Source organism: Trachypithecus francoisi, unplaced genomic scaffold (assembly GCF_009764315.1).
Source record: "Trachypithecus francoisi isolate TF-2019V2 unplaced genomic scaffold, Tfra_2.0 Contig00705, whole genome shotgun sequence".
Classification (NCBI taxonomy): Eukaryota; Metazoa; Chordata; class Mammalia; order Primates; family Cercopithecidae; genus Trachypithecus; species Trachypithecus francoisi.
This window is the reverse complement of record NW_022680833.1, coordinates 48,095-67,047: the sequence shown is the minus strand read 5'-3', so window position 1 is coordinate 67,047 and position 18,953 is coordinate 48,095. Positions and strand designations below refer to the sequence as shown.

Genomic DNA, 18,953 nt, shown 5'->3' with positions numbered 1-18,953 from the left:
TGGGCTCAAGCAATTCACTCACCTTGACTTCCTAAAGTGCCAGCATTACAGGGATGAGCCACCACACCTGGCCACCGTTTAAAGCTTTAAAGGCAATGGCTTCTAAACTCTAGTTCCCTATTCAGGAGCCCCGTATTTGCAAACTTGTGAAAATAAGGATCATTATTTCTTTTTATTTCTTTTTGAATTTGTGTTATTTGAGATAGAGTCTTGCTCTGTCGCCCAGGCTTGGGTGCAGTGGCGCAATCTCGACTCACTGCAACCTCCATCTCCCAGGTTCAAGTGTTTCTTCTGCCTCAGCCTCCTGAGTAGCTGGGATTACAGGTGTGCACCAATATGCCCAGCTAATTTTTGTATTTTTAGTAGAGACAGGGTTTCACCATGTTGGCTAGGCTGGTCTCGAACTCCTGACCTCAAGTGATCCACCTGCCTCAGCCTCTCAAAGTGCTGGGATTACAGGTATGAGCCACCACGCCCAGCTGAGGGATCATGATGATTTCTGATTTACAGTAGTTGAATTGGAGTATGGAAATCTAAATGTAATAAATACCACTTGGTGATTTTCATCTGTGCCACAAGAATGCTGACATAGAATCCATTTTCTATTTTATCACCAGGTATTAAGCTAAGGGAAAGGCAAATGCTCAAAAACTACATTACATGTTATTGGAGTATAAAATGTGCAACTTTGTTAAAAGGTTTGGGCACATTTTGTATTAGTTATGGATACATAGGTCTTAAAAGAGTACAAGATCTTAACTCTTCTTTTTTTTTTTTTTTTTTTAGATGGAGTTTTGCTTCACTCTTGTTGCCCAGGCTAGAGTGCAATGGTGCGACTTCGGCTCACCGCAACCTCCGTCTCCCAGGTTCAAGTGATTCTCCTGCCTCAGCCTCCCGAGTAGCTGGGATTATAGGCATGCACCACACCCGCCTAATTTTCTATTTTTAGTAGAGGTGGGGTTTTCCCATGTTGGTCAGGCTGGTCTCAAACTGCCGACCTCAGGTGATCTGCTGCCTCGGCCTCCCAAAGAGCTGGGATTACAGGCCTGAGCCACCACGCCTGGCCCAATTCATTTTTATAACTCGAATAATTTTAGTTTTGGGGAGAGAAAGTCTACATAAGGTTTATACTGAAATCTCTTGAAGTCAACAAGCTTAAAGCAGAATCTTTTTAATCAGGAACATGAAAACATAATTAACAGCCTGGTGTGGTGGCTCACGCCTGTAATCCCAGCACTTTGGGAGGCCGAGGAGGGTGGATCACCTGAGGTCAGGAGTTCGAGACCATCCTGGCCAAGATGGCGAAACCCTGTCTCTACTAAAAATACAAAAATTAGCTGGGCATAGTGGCACATGCCTGTAATCCCAGCTACTCAGGAGGCTGAGGAAGGAGAATCACTTGAATCTGGGAACTGGAGGTTGCAGTGAGCTGAGATCTCGCCATTGCACTCCAGCCTGGGCAACAAGAGTGAAACTCCATCTCAGAAAAAAAAAAGGAAAAAGAAGAAAACATAATTAACAAATGTGTTAGCTATAATGTCAGCACGGCGGCTCATGCCTGTAATACCAGCACTTTGGGAGGCCGTGGTGGACAGATCACTTGAGGTCAGGAGTTTGAGACTAGCCTGGCCAACATGGCAAAATCCTGTCTCCACTAAAAATACAAAAATTAGCTGGGTGTGGTGGTGCACACCTGTAATCCCAGCTCCTTGGGAGGCTGAGGCAGGAGAATTGCTTGAACTCAGGAGGTGGAGGTTGCAGTGAGCTAAGATTGTGCCACCACATTCCAGTCTGGACGATAGAGCAAGACTCTGTCTCAGAAGAAAAAACAAAAAAAAGTGTTAGCTGTTTGATCTTTCCTATTTTGGGGCAGTTATGATCTAATAATTACTTTGACCACAATGAATCCTTTCCCATGGGTCAGGACTGTTAGTTTTCAGAGTTTTGCTTCTGGCGATAGTGACCTGTGTCAGTGTTACAGATGTGTGGTGAAGGGGCTAGAAACTGTGGTCCACAGGCCAAATCCAGTCCACTGCTTATTTTTTTTTCAGCCTGAGAGCTAATAGTGTGTGTGTGTTTTTAATGTTTTTATGTGATTGAAAGAAATACATATTTTCTGTATGAAAATCTTGTGAAATTCACATTTCAGTATCCGTAAATAAAATTCCATTGAAACATTGCCACATTCATTGATTTACATATTGTCTGTGGCTGCTTTTGACCCTCAATGGCAGAGCTGACTAGACAGAGGCCTCATGGCCTGCAAAGCTTTAAATATTTACTATCTGGACCTTTACAGAAAAAGTTTGCCAACCCCTGGCATGTAGAGTCCATGCTGTTTACTTACAGGTTACAACAGTTCTTAGAACGATTCTGTAACTGAGTGTAATCTTTATTTGTCTTTATGACTTTTGATAGGCTTACTCTGGCTACCATGATATGATTTCATTCATATATTTTTCATTAATAATTAAATTCCATCGCTGCTTTCGTTCTTATTTCAATTCTTAAATGAAAACGTGCTTCTTCATTTGATTATATTGTTTAATTTTTATTTCCCTCTCCTGTTATTCATTACCTAATACTTCCTTTGAATTATTCAGTCTTTTTCTAAGGTTCTTTAAAATAATTTGTATGAAAGCCTCAATCTAAAATAAAATTGTCCTGCTTTCAGTGACCAAAAAAAAAAAGAAGACATAAAAAAGTTCAGGCCACACACGATGGCTCACACCTGTAATCCCAGCACTTTGAGAGGCCGAGGCAGGTGGATCACCTGAGGTCAGGAGTTTGAGGCCAGCCTGGCCAACATGGTGAAACCTCCATCCCTACTAAAAATACACAAAATTAGCTGGGCATAGTGGTGGGCACCTGTAATCCCAGCTACTCAGGAGGCGGAGGCAGGAGAATCACTTGAACCTGGGAGGCAGAGGTTGCAGTGAGCTAAGATTGTGACATTGCACTCCAGCCTGGGCAACAAGAGCAAAACTCTGTCTCTAAATAAATAAATAAACAAACAAATAAACAAACATTAAAAGTTCAGTAGACACTTCTCGGGAAACTTTATGTGTCTGTAGTAGAGTTAAAAGGCTTTACAGAAGATAAATGTTAAAAAATTATTTATTTGGAGTGAATCTTTGGTGAGTTTTTATAATTTTAATTGCATCAAACACAATGCTGTGAGTCAATAAAAAAATCTTAGAAGAAAATCAGGCTCTTTAAATTAAAAAAAGCCATAAATTTATTGCAAATCTAGAAGTACCAGAATGTCACTAATACAGAACAAATCAGCAATCTTGTTTGTATTTTCTTCCAAACATTTAAAACCTTGATTACTGACATATTGAAATTGGTATACATTTTGTTTTCATGCAGATAACAGAACAGACATGGAGCAGATCTCTCAGAAATCAGTTATAAATATTAAATTGTATTGAACATACATAGTAAAAAATATGTTGTAAAGTGCTGAAGTCATATAAGTCTGCAAAACTGCCACAAGCTCAAAGTTCTTCTCAAGCAGTGACAGAGATTTGCTACATCACCTTGTTTTAAGTATGTCTGTTTTTGACAGACACTTTGTCATTTCCTCCCCTACCCTCCCCAAAGTTTTATAGATTGTCCTATTTCTATGGCTGATAAGATGCCTACAAAATGTAGCACTTTCATTTTAGTGCAGAGAAATATTCAAGCTTGTGTGTACCTGTAACCAAACTAGGCTTGTTATGGTTTTCCCCCTGAGTTGTCATAAATTAACATTAACGATGAATAAAGATGGAGCAGCAAGCATTGACCATCACCTGCAGGGTGACATTGCGGTAAAATAGGTGAGTAAAAAGTCCACCTATTATCCTGACACTTGCCCTATTTATGGAAAACTGCTAATGTGAGAAATACTATACATGTAGTATAACTCCAAAAACAAACAAACAAACAAACAAACAAACAAAAACCTAAAAACAACAATGACCAGCTACCCAATACCTCTGGCAACTTAGAGCAATCAAGTCATGTGTTATAGAAGATGTAAATTGCAACTTGTAACTCACTGAAACAAATGTGTCTGTTACTCCCATGTGAAATGCAGAAATGCTTCAAAAATTAGATGGTTTTTCTTTAATCAGAAATGCTTTAACAGGTCAATGAAATATAATTCTGATCAAAGAAGTTCCTCAAGTATTCTTAGATGATAAAACAAATTATTTTTGAAAGCTAAGGCGATTTGCTAGCCACTATTTTTTCCCCTTTAATAGCACACGTTGCCCTTAATCATATGGAAGAATCATGACAACTTGCCTTTTATAAAAGTATTTTTACAAGATAAGACATATTCTGTGAGTTATTTAAGGATTGCAGAAAGGAGGTAAAAATGCTGCTTATGTCTGAGATTTTATTTCTTTTGATTACTCATCCTAGAATAAGTTAATAATAAATAGTGGTTTAAAGACACTACAGCCACGTATTTCTGCGTAACTAAAAGCAACAGGAAACATATTTTTATTTATTTATTTATTTATTTTTACCTTTTTTTTTATTATTATACTTAAAGTTCTAGGGTACATGTGCATAACGTGCAGGTTTGTTACATATGTATACTTGTGCCATGTTGGTGTGCTGCACCCATCAACTCGTCAGCACCCATCAATTCATCATTTATATCAGGTATAACTCCCAATGCAATCCCTCCCCCCTCCCCCCTCCCCATGATAGGCCCCGGTGTGTGATGTTCCCCTTCCCGAGTCCACGTGATCTCATTGTTCAGTTCCCACCTATGAGTGAGAACATGCGGTGTTTGGTTTTCTGTTCTTGTGATAGTTTGCTAAGAATGATGGTTTCCAGCTGCATCCACGTCCCTACAAAGGATGCAAACTCATCCTTTTTTATGGCTGCATAGTATTCCATGGTGTATATGTGCCACATTTTCTTAATCCAGTCTGTCACAGATGGACATTTGGGTTGATTCCAAGTCTTTGCTATTGTGAATAGTGCCGCAGTAAACATACGTGTGCATGTGTCTTTATAGCAGCATGATTTATAATCCTTTGGGTATATACCCAGTAGTGGGATGGCTGGGTCATATGGTACATCTAGTTCTAGATCCTTGAGGAATTGCCATACTGTTTTCCATAATGGTTGAACTAGTTTACAATCCCACCAACAGTGTAAAAGTGTTCCTGTTTCTCCACATCCTCTCCAACACCTGTTGTTTCCTGACTTTTTAATGATTGCCATTCTCACTGGTGTGAGATGGTATCTCATTGTGGTTTTGATTTGCACTTCTCTGATGGCGAGTGATGATGAGCATTTTTTCATATGTCTGTTGGCTGTATGAATGTCTTCTTTTGAGAAATGTCTGTTCATATCCTTTGCCCACTTTTTGATGGGGTTGTTTGTTTTTTTCTTGTATATTTGTTTGAGTTCTTTGTAGATTCTGGATATTAGCCCTTTGTCAGATGAGTAGATTGCAAAAATTTTCTCCCATTCTGTAGGTTGCCTGTTCACTCTGATGGTAGTTTCTTTTGCTGTGCAGAAGCTCTTTAGTTTAATTAGATCCCATTTGTCAATTGTGGCTTTTGTTGCTGTTGCTTTTGGTGTTTTAGACATGAAGTCCTTGCCCATGCCTATGTCCTGAATGGTACTACCTAGGTTTTCTTCTAGGGTTTTTATGGTATTAGGTCTCACATTTAAGTCTCTAATCCATCTTGAATTAATCTTCGTATAAGGAGTAAGGAAAGGATCCAGTTTCAGCTTTCTACTTATGGCTAGCCAATTTCCCCAGCACCATTTATTAAATAGGGAATCCTTCCCCATTTCTTGTTTTTGTCAGGTTTGTCAAAGATCAGATGGCTGTAGATGTGTGGTATTATTTCTGAGGACTCTGTTCTGTTCCATTGGTCTATATCTCTGTTTTGGTACCAGTACCATGCTGTTTTGGTTACTGTAGCCTTGTAGTATAGTTTGAAGTCAGGTAGCGTGACGCCTCCAGCTTTGTCTTTTGACTTAGGATTGTCTTGGCAATGCGGGCTCTTTTTTGTTCCATATGAACTTTAAAGCAGTTTTTTCCAATTCTGTGAAGAAACTCATTGGTAGCTTGATGGGGATGGCATTGAATCTATAAATAACCTTGGGCAGTATGGCCATTTTCATGATATTGATTCTTCCTATCCATGAGCATGGTATGTTCTTCCATTTGTTTGTGTCCCCTTTTATTTCACTGAGCAGTGGTTTGTAGTTCTCCTTGAAGAGGTCCTTTACATCCCTTGTAAGTTGGATTCCTAGGTATTTTATTGTCTTTGAAGCAATTGTGAATGGAAGTTCATTCATGATTTGGCTCTCTGTTTGTCTGTTACTGGTGTATAAGAATGCTTGTGATTTTTGCACATTAATTTTGTATCCTGAGACTTTGCTGAAGTTGCTTATCAGCTTAAGGAGATTTTGGGCTGAGACGATGGGGTTTTCTAAATATACAATCATGTCATCTGCAAACAGGGACAATTTGACTTCTTCTTTTCCTAACTGGATACCCTTGATTTCTTTCTCTTGCCTGATTGCCCTAGCCAGAACTTCCAACACTATGTTGAATAGGAGTGGTGAGAGAGGGCATCCCTGTCTTGTGCCAGTTTTCAAAGGGAATTTTTCCAGTTTTTGCCCATTCAGTATGAGATATTAGCTGTGGGTTTGTCATAAATAGCTCTTATTATTTTGAGGTACGTTCCATCAATACCGAATTTATTGAGCGTTTTTAGCATGAAGGGCTGTTGAATTTTGTCAAAAGCCTTTTCTGCATCTATTGAGATAATCATGTGGTTCTTGTCTTTGGTTCTGTTTATATGCTGGATTACATTTATTGATTTGTGAATGTTGAACCAGCCTTGCATCCCAGGGATGAAGCCCAATTGATCATGGTGGATAAGCTTTTTGATGTGCTGCTGAATCCGGTTTGCCAGTATTTTATTGAGGATTTTTGCATCGATGTTCATCAGGGATATTGGTCTAAAATTCTCTTTTTTTGTTGTGTCTCTGCCAGGCTTTGGTATCAGGATGATGTTGGCCTCATAAAATGAGTTAGTGAGGATTCCCTCTTTTTCTGTTGATTGGAATAGTTTCAGAAGGAATGGTACCAGCTCCTCCTTGTACCTCTGGTAGAATTCAGCTGTGAATCCATCTGGTCCTGGACTTTTTTTGGTTGGTAGGCTATTAATTATTGCCTCAATTTCAGAGCCTGCTATTGGTCTATTCAGGGATTCAACTTCTTCCTGGTTTAGTCTTGGAAGAGTGTAAGTGTCCAGGAAATTATCCATTTCTTCTAGATTTTCTAGTTGATTTGCGTAGAGGTGTTTATAGTATTCTCTGATGGTAGTTTGTATTTCTGTGGGGTTGGTGGTGATATCCCCCTTATCATTTTTTATTGTGTCTATTTGATTCCTCTCTCTTTTCTTCTTTATTAGTCTTGCTAGCGGTCTGTCAATTTTGTTGATCTTTTCAAAAAACCAACTCCTGGATTCATTGATTTTTTGGAGGGTTTTTTGTGTCTCTATCTCTTTCAGTTCTGCTCTGATCTTAGTTATTTCTTGCCTTCTGCTAGCTTTTGAATGTGTTTGCTCTTGCCTCTCTAGTTCTTTTAATTGTGATGTTAGAGTGTCAATTTTAGATCTTTCCTGCTTTCTCTTGTGGGCATTTAGTGCTATAAATTTCCCTCTACACACTGCTTTAAATGTGTCCCAGAGATTCTGGTATGTTGTATCTTTGTTCTCATTGGTTTCAAAGAACATCTTTATTTCTGCCTTCATTTCGTTATGTACCCAGTAGTCATTCAGGAGCAGGTTGTTCAGTTTCCATGTAGTTGAGTGGTTTTGATTGAGTTTCTTAGTCCTGAGTTCTAGTTTGATTGCACTGTGGTCTGAGAGACAGTTTGTTATAATCTCTGTTGTTGTTTTTTTGCTGAGGAGTGCTTTACTTCCAATTATGTGGTCAATTTTGGAATAAGTGCGAAGTGGTGCTGAGAAGAATGTATATTCTGTTGATTTGGGGTGGAGAGTTCTATAGATGTCTATTAGGTCCGCTTGGTGCAGAGATGAGTTCAATTCCTGGATATCCTTGTTAACTTTCTGTCTCGTTGATCTGTCTAATGTTGACAGTGGAGTGTTGAAGTCTCCCATTATTATTGTATGGGAGTCTAAGTCTCTTTGTAAGTCTCTAAGGACTTGCTTTATGAATCTGGGTGCTCCTGTATTGGGTGCATATATATTTACGATAGTTAGCTCTTCCTGTTGAATTGATCCCTTTACCATTATGTAATGGCCTTCTTTGTCTCTTTTGATCTTTGATGGTTTAAAGTCTGTTTTATCAGAGACTAGGATTGCAACCCCTGCTTTTTTTTGTTCTCCATTTGCTTGGTAGATCTTCCTCCATCCCTTTATTTTGAGCCTATGTATGTCTCTGCATGTGAGATGGGTCTCCTGAATACAGCAGACTGATGGGTCTTGACTCTTTATCCAGTTTGCCAGTCTGTGTCTTTTAATTGGAGCATTTAGTCCATTTGCATTTAAGGTTAATATTGTTATATGTGAACTTGATCCTGCCATTATGATATTAACTGGTTATTTTGCTCGTTAGTTGATGCAGTTTCTTCCTAGCCTCGATGGTCTTTACATTTTGGCATGTTTTTGCAATGGCTGGTACCGGTTGTTCCTTTCCATGTTTAGTGCTTCCTTCAGGGTCTCTTGTAAGGCAGGCCTGGTGGTGACAAAATCTCTAAGCATTTGCTTATCTGTAAAGGATTTTATTTCTCCTTCACTGATGAAACTTAGTTTGGCTGGATATGAAATTCTGGGTTTAAAATTCTTTTCTTTAAGAATGTTGAATATTGGCCCCCACTCTCTTCTGGCTTGGAGAGTTTCTGCCAAGAGATCTGCTGTTAGTCTGATGGGCTTCCCTTTGTGGGTAACCCAACCTTTCTCGCTGGCTGCCCTTAAGATTTTTTCCTTCACTTCAACTTTGGTGAATCTGGCAATTATGTGTCTTGGAGTTGCTCTTCTTGAGGAGTATCTTTGTGGCGTTCTCTGTATTTCCTGAATTTGAATGTTGGCCTGCCCTACTAGGTTGGGGAAGTTCTCCTGGATGATATCCTGAAGAGTGTTTTCCAACTTGGTTCCATTTTCCCCCCTCACTTTCAGGTACCCCAATCAGACATAGATTTGGTCTTTTAACATAATCCCATACTTCTTGCAGGCTTTGTTCATTTCTTTTTCTTCTTTTTTCTTTTGGTTTCTCTTCTCGCTTCATTTCATTCATTTGATCCTCAATTGCTGATACTCTTTCTTCCAGTTGATTGAGTCGGTTACTGAAGCTTGTGCATTTGTCACGTATTTCTCGTGTCATGGTTTTCATCTTTGTCATTTCGTTTATGACCTTCTCTGCATTAATTAGTCTAGCTGTCAATTCTTCCACTCTTTTTTCAAGATTTTTAGTTTCTTTGCGCTGGGTACGTAATTCCTCCTTTAGCTCTGAGAAGTTTGATGGACTGAAGCCTTCTTCTCTCATCTCGTCAAAGTCATTCTCTGACCAGCTTTGATCCATTGCTGGCGATGGGCTGCGCTCCTTTGCAGGGGGAGATGCACTCTTATTTTTTTGAATTTCCAGCTTTTCTGCCCTGCTTCTTCCCCATCTTTGTGGTTTTATCTGCCTCTGGTCCTTGATGATGGTGATGTACTGATGGGGTTTTGGTATAGGTGTCCTTCCTGTTTGATAGTTTTCCTTCTAACAGTCAGGACCCTCAGCTGTAGGTCTGTTGGAGATTGCTTGAGGTCCACTCCAGACCCTGTTTGCCTGGGTATCGGCAGCAGAGGTTGCAGAAGATAGAATATTGCTGAACAGCGAGTGTACCTGTCTGATTCTTACTTTGGAAGCTTCCTCTCAGGGGTGTACTCCACCCTGTGAGGTGTGGGGTGTCAGACTGCCCATAGTGGGGGATGTCTCCCAGTTAGGCTACTCAGGGGTCAGGGACCCACTTGAGCAGGCAGTCTGTCCCTTCTCAGATCTCAACCTCCATGTTGGGAGATCCACTGCTCTCTTCAAAGCTGTCAGACAGAGTCGTTTGCGTCTGCAAGGCTTCTGCTGCTTTTGTGTTGTTGTTGTTTAGCTGTGCCCTGTCCCCAGAGGTGGAGTCTACAGAGACAGGCAGGTTTCCTTGAGCTGCTGTGAGCTCCACCCAGTTGGAGCTTCCCAGCGGCTTTGTTTACCTACTTAAGCCTCAGCAATGGCGGGCGCCCCTCCCCCAGCCTGGCTGCTGCCTTGTGGTTAGATCCCAGACTGCTGTGTTAGCAACGAGAGAGGCTCCGTGGGCGTGGGACCCTCCCGGCCAGGTGTGGGATATATTCTCCTGGTGTGCCCGTTTGCTTAAAGCGCAGTATTGGGGTGGGAGTTACCCGATTTTCCAGGTGTTGTGTGTCTCAGTTCCCTTGGCTAGGAAAAGGGATTCCCTTCCCCCTTGCGCTTCCCAGGTGAGGCGATACCTCGCCCTGCTTCAGCTCTCGCTGGTCGGGCTGCAGCAGCTGACCAGCACCGATTGTCCGGCACTCCCTAGTGAGATGACCCCAGTACCTCAGTTGAATGCAGAAATCACCGGTCTTCTGTGTCGCTCGCGTTGGGAGTTGGAGACTGGAGCTGTTCCTATTCGGCCATCTTGCTCAGCCCCCCCAGGAAACATATTTTTAAATGCCATTTTGTATATTCTGTACTGAAATACTTCTGGTAAGAACTGGCCATAAAAAGAAGTGGTAATCTTCACATTTATGAAGTTCAAATTATATATATATATACACTTAAAATTTGTTTATTAGTAAAATGTTTGATCTTAAACTATACTTCATTTCCAGCAAGCAGAGGCCGTAATTTGTTAATGGGAACCTCAGTATTTTACAAAGGGTTTAACAAAAACGATTTATTCATATTGCTGAAAATTAGGAATTTTTTAAATGATTGAAGTCTTTTTTTTTTTTTTTTTTTTTGACTGGCCAATTTCATTTCAATGACCTGGGTTGGATGTTGTTTTATTCAAGATAGTAGTTTATTCGGACAAGACCATAGGAAGAAAGAAAAGAAGGAAAGAAAATCATTTGTCCCATGTGAAAGCTTTTAAAATCACTTTTCCAGTTCATATCACTATTTTAATATTGGAATGTGAACTGAAGAGTCTTTCTACATATCTTTTGTATTGCTACTGAATACAGCCAGATTTACATATGGAAGAGTGCTTGATTGTTTTTTGTTTTGGCTTTAAAAACAAGCAAAAAGGAAAGCTTAAAACAAAACAAAACAAAAACGATGTTCGTAGTGCTCTTCACATACACATTCCCTTTAAATGCCCAGAGGAATGATGTACAAGGAAGGTGCAAAGAATCCCAGTGTTGCAAAGAGACCAAATCATGCATAACAAATAAAACTTTTATCTTTCAAAATGGAGAAGTCTAACAGTGGGGCTTTCTTTTCACTTGGCCTGGGGCTTGTCTTCAGCAGGACCTGTTGCATGTCAGCCTTCAGCTCCAGTTCTGGGTTAGTGTGACCAGGCACATTTTTAGGTGAGGTAGGTAGTTCTACTCCTGAGTCAATGGAGTCTATTGAGGTTCGTGTTTTCTCATTTTCAAGCATATACTGCGCTTCTTTCCGATTTTCCTGGATGACTATTTTTGGTGACCCTGGTCCTCTGATGATGATGGGTCTGAGCAGTGCTCCGAAGATGACAATGTTTACCTGTAGTAGGCCCACAAAGAGGAGGCCGTATCTCCAGCCAATGCGCTCCTTCAGAGCCATGATTGCTTGAAGAGGCAGGAGTGAGTGAAGAAGAAATAAAATATAAAGTTAATAATGGACTCAAGATCCAGGAGAAGCCATCAAGAAGAAATATGGATCCAGATTCCATTATAAATTTTGTGGAAATTTATTATACTCAGCATTATGAATGTGTACTCAATCTTTTTTTTTTTTTTTTTTTTTGAGACGGAGTCTTGCTCTGTTGCCCAGGCTGGAGTGCAGTGGTGTGATCTCGGCTCACTGCAACCTCTGCCTCCTGGTTTCAAGCAATTCTCCTGCCTCAGCCTACCAAGTAGTTGGGATTACAAGCATGTGCCACTATGCATAGCTGTTTTTTGTGTTTTAAGTAGAGACAGGGTTTCACCATGTTGGCCAGGCTGATCTCAAACTCCTGACCTCAGGTGATCCGCCCACCTTGGCCTCCCAAAGTGCTGGGATTACAGGCATAAGCCACTGTGCCTGGCCAAAGATTTTGTTTTGAGATGATCTACACACAGATAAGAATACTGTCTTTATTAGCATAATCTAAATCCACATTGCATGTAGCTCTTTTGAAAAAGGAGAGGACATAACAGGTGAACAATTGCAAATTATTAGATTATTCTGGAATGCATGTGTCAAGAAAGCCCTACCACTGCATATGTGCCCAACTAGGAATTCAAACCTATTATTAAGGTGGTCTGAATTTCTAAAGTGGGGGTTAGGGAGGACAGATCCTAAAAATGAGCTGGAGAAGAGACGTAAATAACCTCTCATTACGCATACACTTAAAGTCATCCATACTGTTCACAAAAGTTAGCGTAGCAAGAATACCTGAATGACGTCCCTCATCCACATTAATACTTAGAGTCTTGTAGTCCACCTACCTGGTGCAAAAGCAATGTATGTATATGTGTAAATGTTCTCCTCTTAGAAGCACACCAGTCACATTGGATTAGGACGCACTCTATTGACCTTATTTAACCTTAATTATGTACTTCTCTAAAGATGTTGTCTCCAAATATAGATACTCTGTGATACTGAGGGTTAGGACTTCAACATATGAATTCGGTGGGGATGGGCGGGCACAATTTAGCTCATAAAACTCACTAAGTTTTAATTAGGGTGTGGACTATTGAGCATTCTACTGCTAATTTAGTTTTTATGTTTGGAAAACATTTTGAAACATAATGATTTTTATTTATATTTTTATTATTTATATTTTCATTATGTTTAGGGTTGCTTGGAGGTAAATGAAGAAAGAAGAGTTCCGCATGAGTGAGGCAGGGATGTCAGTATATAAGGAATTGGAAAGACATCGGTGATAATGACAAAAACTGCTTATAAATTAAATTAAGAGCTTAAACTGAGGAAAAAAGCATATTGCCAAATTACATGCAGTTGTTTTTTGCAACAGCATTTGTCCACTTGCTATGCCCTGAGATTTCCAAGGCACATTCCTCTACTAAGCATATTATAAGATGATTAAATATGCACAGAACAAGTATGTTATGGAAGGCTATGTTAACCGATATAGTGGCACCACAACAGTATGTGTGAGTGAGATTTGGAAAATTTGATATGCCAGCAAGGGCAAAGAAGCGTTGAATTTGCAAGTCTGTACACATATTCTGAGAATCCAGGCAGCTAGTTCTCCTTTTGAATTGTTCCCTTAGCTAGGGGATAAGGGTGAGACACAATACACATTTGAATGTGTCACTGTGTAATTTACCACTGCAATATTGTCAGTGTATGTCGAAAAACTGGTGCTTATATGTACTAATATTATCTACCATGAAAAAACAATTAAAATTTAAAAATATTATGTAAATTAAATAAAGTTCAAATACCACTACCCAGAAAAAATATTTGGATATTATAGTCTGGGGTCAGAAGAGGAAAAACTTTATGTAAAGTATCAAAAGTAATTTTTATTTCAATTTAAATGCATCATCATATAACATGGTTTCATAACTGAAATTACATTTGTCAGAATTTGATATTTTTATTATTAAAGAATTGAGGGAAAACTGTTGGTTATAATATTGATATGCAATGTAAATAAACCTTTTTTCATTGTTATAGGAATGAATTGGTCAGAAATAATTGGCCAGTGTCAACCACATATCTGTTTCCATGGAAAATGCAGCAATATTACTTCGAATAATTTCATTTGTGAATGTGATGAACAATTTTCAGGTAAAAAATACATATATATACATACATATACCATTTGTCCTGGATTTTTTTAACCAAGTACTATTATTTATAGTTGCGTTAAAATAAGTAGGGATGGGTTTGATAAGTTACCACTTGGTACTTTAAATTCTGCCATCATCTTTTCTAGGAGTGTGAGCTATAGAGATATACATGAGCAGAAAATTATTTTTTAACATGAGGATAATATGGTAATGTAACCAGTGATAACCTATCTCTCTTTTCAGTGCTTTCCAGATGCAAATTGTATCAATTATTCAAGGACAGCTTGTAGGACTTTGAAGACCCATGCAGCCAAAAACTAGCTAATTCCTCCTTATTTCAGTTGGTGTGAAGAGAAGGTTACTAGTAATGCTGTTCTTCCAGCACGAGGCTTCCTGGCTGCTAGTGAGCTTGGTCAGTGGAAACCACAGGAATTTTGAGTTATGTTTATGTTACATATGAGAGGAAAATTGAGGTTACCAGTCTTGTCACAGGGTTTATAGATAATTGCCTTGCGTGCCACCGTGCCTGGATAATTTTTGTATTTTTAGGTAGAGACGGGGTTTCACCATGTTGGCCAGGCTGGTCTCAAACTTCTGATCTCAGGTGATCTACCTGCCTCCGCCTCCCAAAGTGCTGGGATTACAGGCATGAGACACTGCACCTGGCTTCCCATTAAATCTTATCACACAACCTCTTCAAGCTTGGCTCCAGTGGAGGGAACTGATGCTTCAGCAGTATTCTGTCTTCTACTCCATGAACATAAACTGGTGCTATCCTGAGCAAACTATAATTATTACCCTAGGAAGGTTCAGTAACTATAATAGGGTTTTTTGTTGTTGTTGTTGTTGTTGTTGTTTTGCATTATTTTGAGACCTACAGCCTGTGCCAAAAGTGTACAGGGAGCACCACATTTAAAAGATGTATAAAATATGTCTATATCTATCCATCTAATATGGCTTGATTGTGTACCCACTCAAGTCTCATCTGGAATTCCCAGTGTTGTGGGAGGGAGCCCGTAGGAGGTAATTGAATCATGCGGGGGGCAAGTCTTTCCTATGCTGTTCTCATGATAGTGAATAAGTCTCATGAGATCTGATGGTTTTAAAAAAAGGAGTTCGCCTGCACCAGCTCTCTGCCTGCTGCCATCCATGTAAGATGTGACTTGCTCCTCCTTGCCTTCTAATAATACATCATCTGTCTGGTTATTTCATACATATTTTCTAATATTTTATTATTGGTTTCTTCAGAACTCTTCAGAAAATAATATATGTATATTTTCCACATTGATCAACTGTGCATATTAATATATATTATTTGATATATGAATCTGGATTCATAATTGAGATTATGTTTCAATGAGCCATAGTAAAAATACAGAAAATTAATATTTCGGCCGGGCGTGGTGGCTCACGCCTGTAATCCCAGCACTTTGAGAAGCCTAGGCGGGAGGATCATGAGGTCAGGAGATCGAGACCATCCTGGCTAACACGGTGAAACCCCGTCTCTACTAAAAATACAAAAAATTAGCCGGGCATGGTGGCAGGCACCTGTAGTCCCAGCTACTTGGGAGGCTGAGGCAGGAGAATGGCATGAACCCAGGAGGCAGAGCTTGCAGTGAGCCGAGATGGCGTCACTGTACTCCAGCCTGGGTGACAGAGCAAGACTCCATCTCAAAAAAAAAAGAAATATTTCTAATGCCTTATCAACTGTTGATTATTATAAAACTAGCCTTTATGTCAACTTCTCATTGCTCTTGAATTTCATTCCGAACAGAATTTTGGAATTCATATCATTTGGAATATTATAGTTGTCATACCTAAAGCAGTTTAATAATCCATATCTAATACAAATTTACCTTAAGACTGCAAATAATTGTGGTGTAGAGTATGACAATCCTATTTCAAAACTAAAGAGCCCTTAGAAAAACAAATTCTTGATTTTTCAGATATCTCAAATATTGTGAAATAGAGTATAACTAAGAATAATTAGCCATGAGGTCAAACTTCAATTTCAAACATTATAAAAGTAAAATTAAGAATTAAAATCTAATCTAAAACCACATGAAAATTTTTTCTTCATTGTAATCCCAATTTTGAAAAAGTTATATAAGATTTATGCATCCATTAGAAAGTGATTTATTGTAATTTTATAAGATTTGTTGCTAAATTTTTAAAGGTGTATTTTTGATCAATGTAAGAAAATGTTAAAATTATTAGGCTATACATTATTAGTTCATGACACGTTTTCAAATATGAATGTGATGTAGAAACAGGTGATTGTCAGAAAATAAACTCTTTGTTTTTAGTTTAAGACTAAATTAAAGCTACTAAAAAGAAATTTAGTTTCAAGATAGGAAAGTTTATTTGTAAGGATATTGGGATGTTTGAATCCAAGATAAGTGATGTTAAAAAAGTTTTGCGATGGCATTCAATGAATAAAAACTTTTTAGAGTTCAGTAACTTCAGTTACCATTTTGGACAGATAACAAGAGATCTCATCTGACTAGAGAACAGTGTAAGACTTTTAGAATAGTTAGCAGTTTAAATCAGAGGGTAGACAGATTATTTTCCAATGTAAAGAACATATTTCTCCATTTGTATAATCCTCACCAGTGGGTAGAATTTATGAAGAATAGAGTTTGATTCATGGAAAGAAAAGCAGGCAGGAGCTAAATCAGATATAACTTTCTTCGTATTTAATAATTGAACTTTAATCCTATTTTGAGTCTTTTTTTTTTTTTTTTTTTTTGAGACGGAGTCTCGCGCTGTCACCCAGGCTGGAGTGCGGTGGCCGAATCTCAGCTCACTGCAAGCTCCGCCTCCCGGGTTTACACCTTTCTCCTGCCTCGGCCTCAGGAGTAGCTGGGATTACAGGCGCCCGCCACCACGCCCGGCTAGTTTTTTAGTATTTTTTTTAGTAGAGATGGAGTTTCACCGTGTTACCCAGGATGGTCTCCATCTCCTGACCTCGTGATCTGCCCGTCTCGGCCTCCCAAAGTGCTGGGATTACAGGCTTGAGCCACCGCGCCCGGCCGAGACTCAATTCTGATAGAGGTTGGAAAATTAATCTGTCAGTTCAACCCTCTCTCTAACCCCCTGTCATGTAGAGAATTGAACTAGCCCTTGCTCTCATAAGTGGAATTTTAAAATATAATGTGAGTTACATGAGCTGATAAGCACACATGTATAGTCAATGTTAAGGCTTAGTATTTATAAAATTTGGAATGATAATTTGTGGCAAATGTTTAACATATTTAATAATGTAAATAGTTTTTAAGGCATTGAATAGGTAGGAGTTCATATGAGTTTACTCTGGGTTGCTATTACTTTCACATTGTCAGACTTTATTTTGTAGTATTTTTATTCTTGATTCTCTAGTCACTATGCTCATTATTAGCATTGATGGTGACTTGTATTTCCAAGCACAGCATAATCCACAATAACATAACATTTAAAAGCAAAGGCTCTGGGCCGGGCATGGTGGCTCACACTTGTAATCCCAGCACTTTGGGAGGCCGAGACGGGCGGATCATGAGGTCCGTCTCAAAAAAAAAAAAAAAAAAAGCAAAGGCTCTGCATCGGTTACTAAAATGAACAATTTCCTTTGCTACCATCCTCTATCCAGATATCCAGATAAAGAACTGAATGTCCCTCTGAACCTTCTAATGAATTTCTTCCATTGTGATGAAACCTCCATACATTTATTGGCAAAACGTTATTTCCAAGTGTTCTCCACCCTGTTCTCCACCCTACTATAAATTGTCTCAAAATAGTTTATGTGTCTACCAACAAGGTAGTGTATACTATGAACTTAATAAATAGTAATTATTGATAATTATGAGATCTCAGGATGCTAATGAAACTTTTTATTGTATTGAGAAATGAGAGTATAAATTGATTATAAAATGGAAAGACTTGAATGCTCAATAAAGCATATAATTTAGCTAAAGTTACTAAACAGATATACGTATATGCCAATGTGAATGTCTTTTTATTGTTGTTCAATGTAATGTATAGAATACTTATTTTTTCCTTTTTTTAGTTGACAGTAATTATGCTTATAGGATACAGCTGATATTTTGATATAGCTGTACAATATGTAAGAATCAAATCAGAGTAATTAACATATCCATCACTTTAAACATTTATCATGTGTTGTGAACATTCAGAATCCTCTTTTTGAAAATAGATAATAAATTATAGTTAACCATATTCACCTTACAGTGCTGTAGAACACCAGAAATCATTCTTTTTATCTAGCTATAATTTTGTATCCATTAACCAAACTGTCCCCATTCTCCTTTTCTTTACCCTTCCCAGCATCTAATACTCACAATTCTACTCCCTACTTCCATGAGCTCAAATTTTACTTAGGTCTCACAGATGAGTGAGAACATACAGTATTTATCTTTCTGTGCCTGACTTATTTCACTTGATATAATGTCCTACAGGTTATCCATGTTGCCAGGAATGACAGGGTTCCATTCTTTTTATGACCAAGTAGTATTCCATTGTGTATATAGACCACATTTTCTTTATGCAAGCATCTCTTGATGGGCATACAGGTTGATTCCATATCTTGACTATTAGGAATAATGCTATAATAAATATGGGGGTGCGGCTATCCCTTTGGTATACTAATTTCATGTCCTTTGGTTATTTTTAACTAGTATTTAATATGCACCTTTCTTTTTATCAGAAAGTCCATGAAGTAGTAAAGAAAATAATTAAACTCATCTCTATTTTACCTTTTGAGGAAATGGCAGAAATACAATTATAATTTGGAATTATTTGACTTCAGTGATTTTGATCTTAAACTAATATAATATGTTGCTTTTCTGGTTTCTTCATGAAAATGTCAATGAAATATTTAATAATGTGGTAGTATCTGTGTATATTTATATAAGGCTTGTAATATCCTATAGCCCTTGAAAGCCAATATGGCTCACTCACTTTGCCATTTTT

The 18,953-nt window shown here is 38.6% G+C and overlaps 1 protein-coding gene across 2 annotated transcripts in view; it reads left to right on the top strand.

Moving 5' to 3' along the window:
- The first annotated feature begins 2,911 nt into the window (after positions 1 to 2,911).
- LOC117087918 (pleckstrin homology domain-containing family M member 1-like) overlaps positions 2,912 to 18,953 on the top strand; it is a 32,236-nt gene continuing 16,194 nt past the window's right edge. Inside the window, exons 1-2 of one of the 2 annotated variants that reach the window (XR_004438945.1) lie at positions 2,912 to 3,552; positions 13,873 to 13,986. The gene's annotated coding sequence lies outside the window, so the exon portion shown is untranslated. Of the gene's footprint in view, positions 3,553 to 12,281; positions 13,109 to 13,872; positions 13,987 to 18,953 lie in introns of those variants that run through there. The other variant, XM_033218719.1, reaches the window with a different exon arrangement.